At 45.3% G+C, this 6418-nt stretch overlaps 1 long non-coding RNA gene across 4 annotated transcripts in view; it reads left to right on the forward strand.

Moving 5' to 3' along the window:
- Positions 1–6418, forward strand: part of LOC114484544 (uncharacterized) — a 53873-nt gene that overhangs the window by 18577 nt on the left and 28878 nt on the right. The gene's annotated exons all lie outside the window — the stretch shown is intronic.

Below are 6418 nucleotides of genomic sequence, written 5' to 3' on the forward strand. Positions count from 1 at the left end.
CACGTACCGCAAAAAAAAAAAAAAAAAAAAAAAAAAAAAAAAAAAAAAGAAAAAATTATTGCTAAAAGATGCTAACCATCTTCTGAGCCTTCAATGAGTTGTAGTAGTAACATCAGAGATCACTGATCACAGATCACCATAGCAAATATAATACTAGTGAAAAAGTTTAAAATATTGTGAGAATTACCAAAATGTGACACAGAGCGATGAAGTGAGCAAATGCTGTTGGAAAAATGGCGCAGATAGACTTGCTTGACGCAGGGTTGACACAAACCTTCAATTTGTAAAAAAACACAGTAATGAAGCACAATAAAATGAAGCTCAATAAAAGGTCTGTACGGGGGCTTCCCTGGTGGCGCAGTGGTTGAGAGCCCGCCTGCCGATGCGGGGGACGCGGGTTCGTGCCCCGGTCCGGGAGGATCCCGTGTGCAGCAGAGCGGCTGGGCCCGTGAGCCATGGCCGCTGGGCCTGCGCGTCCGGAGCCTGTGCTCCGCGACGGGAGAGGCCGCAGCGGTGAGAGGCCCGCGTAATGCAAAAAAAAAAAAAAAAGGTTTGTCCGTTTACTATAACTGAGAGAATTTATAAACAACAGACCCCCATTCAAGGAGTTTCTGAAGGATGAGCTTGAGAAGAAAAATGATCTGAGGAAAAAATTCTCAGATACCAGAAGTGATGATGAATTGAGAAAATAATAAAAATATGGGTAAATCTAAACAAACACACTGATTGTCCAAAACAATGTCTATTCTGTGGGGTTAAACAGGAGATGGAACTAAAAGCCTGGACCGTAAGTATAAATAAATGGAATTAAAGCTTTCAAAGCACTTTGCATTGTTCAGGAGAAGGGTAAGATATCGATTAACTTTAGACTAAGTTAAGTTAGGTAATAATTTCAAAATGCTAAGTCACCAATAAAAAAAAAATAATAGAATGCCTATCCTCTACACAGTAGAAGGAGGAGAAATGGGATGAGTAAAAAACCTCAATTCAAAACAATGCAACAAAGAAGATGAAAATAAATCCTTAGGAAGCAGGACAAATTAAAATAAAAACAAAACAAAAACAAGATCATAGAAATAAAGTCAAATATATTTGTAAGCTCTATTAATATAAATAGACTGAACTCTCCAGTTAAAATTATATACTCTCAGATTGGATTGAAGAAAGAATGGCCAAATGCTGCTTACATGAGACACGTCTAAAAGAGATAAAAAATTGTAAGTAAAACAGTGAAAAAAAAATCAGAAAAATACTAAACAAAAGAAAATTAGCATGGTTATATTACTATCAGACAAAATAGAATTTAAGGCAAAAAGGCATCATTAGAGATATAGAGGGTCAATATATGAAATTTAAATTTACCAGGAGAAAATAGTAGTTCTAAATTCATGGATACCTAATAATGTAAGTCCCTTACCAGATATATGACTTGAAAATATTTTTTTCCCATTCTGTGGGTTGTCTTTTCACTTTATTGATGGTGTCCATAGAAGCACAAAAGTTTTCAATTCTAAGTTCAATTTATCAGTTTTTTTTCTCTTTTTTGTCATGCTTTTAGGGTCATATCTAAGAATACTTTGCCAAATCCGAGATCACGAAGATTTAACCCTATGTTTTCTTGTAAGAGTTTTATAGTTTTAGCTCTTACATTTGGGTCTTAGATCCATTTTGAGTTAATTTTTGTGTATGGTGTGAGGTAAGGTTCAACTTCATTCTTTAGCAGGTGGATATCCAGTTGTCCTGGCATCATTTGTTGAAAAGACTATCTTTTCTCCATTGAATGGTCTTTACACCCTTGTCAAAAGTCAGTTGACCATAGATATATGGGTATATCTGTACTTTCAATTTTAGTTCACTGATCTATATATCTATCCTAGTGCCAGTACCACACTATCTTGATTACTGTTGCTTTGTAGCAAATTTTGAAATCAGGAAGTGTGAGTCATCCTACTTCATTCTTCTTTTTCAAGATTGTTTTGGCTATTCCTGGTCCCTTGTAATTCCATGTAAATTTTAGAATCAGCCTGCCAGTTTTACAAAGAAGTAGCTGGGATTCTGACAGGGATTGCATTGAATCTGTATTCAAGTCTCACATCTCTTTGCAAAGTGAGCATATCTCCAATCAGCTGGTCCACGAGAGTAGGACCAAAGGACGTTCCTGACCAAGCTGGTCTTGTGTGCCCCCATGTATGTGTCCTCAAGAAGCTACGTTCAGTGTGGGTATCCCTGGGACAGAATGTGTGCAGTAGGAGTGTGAATGACTGAAATAGGAACCCAACTCTTCAAGACCTTTTCAAGGTTGTCCTCATGACTGTAGTAATGGATGATCTTAGGTTGGGTGCCCCAAGAAGCAGACCTTGAGGCGAGGATTTGCGTGAAAGTAGTTTTGTGGGAGATGGTCTCAGGAAGTTCTGGAAGGGGAGTGAGGAAGGTGTCCAAGGAGGGGAGAGAAGTCAGGAGTGTGTGCTTAAATGAGCAGGTCGTTGCTATGGGCATCTGGGGCTCAATCCCACTGAGGACCTCTGTGAGAGGGTAGAGAACAGGGTTTCTCAACCTCAGCACTATTGACATTTTGGGCTGAATAATTATTGGTTGTGGGGTGCTGTCCTGGGTGTTGTTGGATGTTTAGCAGCATCCTGGCCTCTACCAGATGCCAGTAGCAACCATCCAACCAAAATGTCTCCAGATATTGCTGAATGTCCCCTGGGGGTGCAAAATTGTACCTGGTTGAGAATCACTGGTATAGATTTGTCTCAGAATTGTCCCATCCAAGAGGGGAGAAGGTGGGGGGGATATATACACCAACTCCTAATCGTCGTTGTTAAGGCTGCTTCTGAAGGTGTCAAATCCCTGCACTTCTGGCCTGACCTGAGAGTCTCCCGAATCCTAGGCCAGAGAAAGCTCTCAGGCAGCAGAGAAACTGCCCATAGTAAGAAGCCACCAGCATGCGTGGAAATAACGAGGGCTGCGGGGATGTGAGCCCCCATAGTGCAGCTACCTGGATTATGCTGTGTGAGGCTTTGGAGACCCCAGCTCCCTCCCAGATCTGCAGCTTGGCCTGGACTTCCACATTCCTGGGGCTTTGCGGGTTCCACTGCGTCACTGTGTTGAAACGAACCCACCCCCGAGCAAGGCTTTAGCCCCTCGTCTCACTTCCTAGTCTCTGCATCTGTCACTGCTCCAGCAGGATGAGGAAAGATGACTTGCGAAGACCGATAGACAGAAAAGACCTAAGTGATGTTGTTTCCCCAGGTGGAAGGCACTGGTGGGAAAGTTGCTCACAGAATTCCCCTCCTCTTCCCGTCTCAGCTCCTTGCTCCCACTAGAGACGCTAAGGATGTTCTCCTTTTTCAGTATGCTGTGTGACTTTGGGCAATCACACCTCCTCTCTGGGCCTCAGTCTTCCTTCTATAAAAAACACGGGCCTGTTGGGGGTGGACCAGATGACCTTGAAATGTCCTTCCATCTCCAGTGGCTGCTGAGAGCCGTGGGAGGCAGTGGGGAGTCACCAGGCAGCCAGAGCCTGGGGGCCGGCTGGAAAATGTGGCAGCTCGGCCCCCAGTGGTGGTGCTGGCCTCTGATCTCCACTGTGTGCCCGATACTCTGGGTCTGGTCACAGCCCATTGCGGCCCCTCGCTCACTCAGGAACATCTGCTACAGCATTTACTACGTTAATAGATTAGCTTTGAGAATCGGGCAGGTGTTTTCCACCCAAGCCAGAAAACATCAAAATCAGATTGGTCTCCAAGACTTTCCGCACAGCCAATCGAGTTAGAATGACTCGTACGGTCTAACAGATAATAAAACACACATAACGTTTGCTTTAAGGTACAGGCAGGGGTATTTTGTCCCGTGCTTAGGAGAAACAAAAACTCACTCTATTTGGAAATAGGGTAATTGAATACAGATGGGAGGAGGTAAATGAAAGAATTTAGCAAATATCTCAGTGGAATAGCTAATGGGAATGAGACAGAATAGGAAATTAAAAATTATTCGAAGCAGATGGACCATTCTTTGAGTTTTTAAAAATTTATTAGGGCCGCGAAAAAATGTGTCTGTTTATTTTCTACGGCCATGAAATTAATGACTTGGTGAGTTTTGCTTGTGCAATTTTATGACTGCCATGTCATCTGTCATAATTTGGGGGCTGTTTGATATAGATTTATGAATGTCCCCACCCCCGCACCCCTCCCTGATTTATTGGCGTGGGTCAGACATGAATTAGGCTGTCCCCTATCAAGGGAGCAACGCCAATGGCAACGTAACCCCACAGGCCCTGGGTGGGGGGCCTTGGGGGATTCTCAGCCCAGAGGTGAGTGGAAAAGCCATGGAGGGGCTGTGGGAAAGGGGTAGGCCTGACCTGGCTGAACTTCCTCTGCAGGGATGACCCCAGCCTGCCCGGGCTGGGGAGGAGGTGTTGGGAAGGGGTTTCTTGCAAACTATGGGGAGCAGAAAGCCAGCCCGGGCTGCTTGTGCTTGGCTGGGAGTGAGGTGAGGGCTGTTGCTGCTGCTTCAGCCCAGCCCAAGGGCCACCTGGCTTCCTGTCCCTTCAGCCCCCATACCTGGGCTCACCTTCCTCCGGACCTGAAGCTCAAGGAAGGAGAAGAAAATTCACAAATTGGGAATCTGTGTGCTTGGCTACATGCTGGGGGCTTACGTGCATCCTCTAGATGGTGGTTAAAATAGGGCTTTACAACCAGCAGATTTGGGTCCAGTTTCGCTCTGATTCTTCCCAGCTGTGTGGCTTTGGGCTGGTTACTACCCTCTCTGAACTTCTTTCTTCCTCTGTAGAGTGAGAATAGAAATGCCTAATGGAAGGGATGTTTTGAGGCTCAAAGGAGATAATGTAACATCCCAGCACATAGCAAAGTGCTGGTAAATGGTAACTCTTATTATTAATAAGCATCTTGAGGTGGATATTATTATTTCCACCTGACAGATGGGGACACTGAGGCTCAGAGAGGTTAAGTGATTTGTCTGAGGTCACACGGTTAAAGGGATGGAGCTGCGCTTTCCGCATTGATTTGCTGTGTCTTCCATAACTCTGACACCCAGCCTACTCTGAACTGAGAAACTCCAGACCCCTGGGGGCACGGTTCAGGGCTACGGACTCATGACTCTGCTCTCTGCTTCCTCTGCCTGGGCCTGGCCTATTCCCTACCTGGCCTAGGTGTCCACTACAAACTTAGTCCTGGTGATCAGTCCCTTCTGCTCGGGCTCCCTATGGGAACAGAGAGCCTCTTCTACACCCCATTGCTGGCGTAGCTGGGCACCTTGTCTAGGTGTGGGTGGGAGAGTCTGTCCATCCTGAGGACCAGGCACATCCCAATCCCTTACCTCCCTCCCCCTGACCCAGCTCCCGGAGGACGCTGCAAGGAGTGGGGCTCGAGGGCCCCTCAGGCTAGGGAGTTCTCTAAGGGCAATCCCTGCCTTGGGCTGATGTCATGGTATGTGGTGTGTGGCCTCTGGACAGGCTGCGGGTAGCTTTGAGCCCCACCTGAGCTCTCTTCTCTTTAGCCCCACCTGTTCCCAAAGTCCAGGCCCTTTCATGCCTCTCTCAGCACCTCCAAATTACTAACAGTCATAACTTCTATTTCCCGAGCACCTGTGAAAGGCCGGGCACTGTGCAAAGTAACTTGTTCATGCAGTCAGCCATTTATTCCTCCATTGTTTCAATATTTATTGAGTGATTTCTGTGTGCCTGGCACTGTCCCAGCACTGGGGATACAGCAAAGAATAAAACAGATATGGTCCCTGCCCTCACTGAACTTACATTCCAGTAGGGAAGATAGGCATTCGGTAAACATATTACCCTCTAATGTGTTAGGTTGACGTAAGGGCTTTGAAGAAAATTAAAGCAGGGTAAAAGATAGGAAAGGAGGTGGTGGGCGATGAGTGGTAGTAGGTGGTGGTGTCTGTTTTTTTTTTTTTTCTTTAATGTGTACACTTTATCGAACTGGGCTCAAGTCAATGTACAGGTAAGCCCTGGCTACCTCCGCACCTCAACCCGCTCCCAGGGGGACCAAGAGCCTTCATACATCTCAAGTTGGGGGACAAAAAGGGGGGCCACAATGGCTGACCATTCAAAATAAAACAAACAAAAAGAACATGTATTAAAGCGAAGATTAAAAAAAAATTTTGGAGTACATAATTTACGCAAAAGCAGTGCTATCACCCTCCCCTGTGTGGACTCGGGCGAGGACTGGCCCTTCTCCTCAGGGAGAAGCGGGGCAGCTTTTGGGAAGGAAAGGGACTTCCTGTAACAATGCATCTCACGATATTTGGAATGACTATTAAAAAAAAAAAGAACAATGTACAATCAAAGTCCTTGGCTACCTTGTAGAACTTTGGGGATGCTCCATCCAACCAACTGCTGTCACCTTCACCGTTCCAGGTTTTTTTTTTTTTTTTTTTTTTG

The sequence above is a fragment of the Physeter macrocephalus genome, chromosome 20, assembly GCF_002837175.3.
Source record: "Physeter macrocephalus isolate SW-GA chromosome 20, ASM283717v5, whole genome shotgun sequence".
Taxonomy (NCBI): domain Eukaryota; kingdom Metazoa; phylum Chordata; class Mammalia; order Artiodactyla; family Physeteridae; genus Physeter; species Physeter macrocephalus.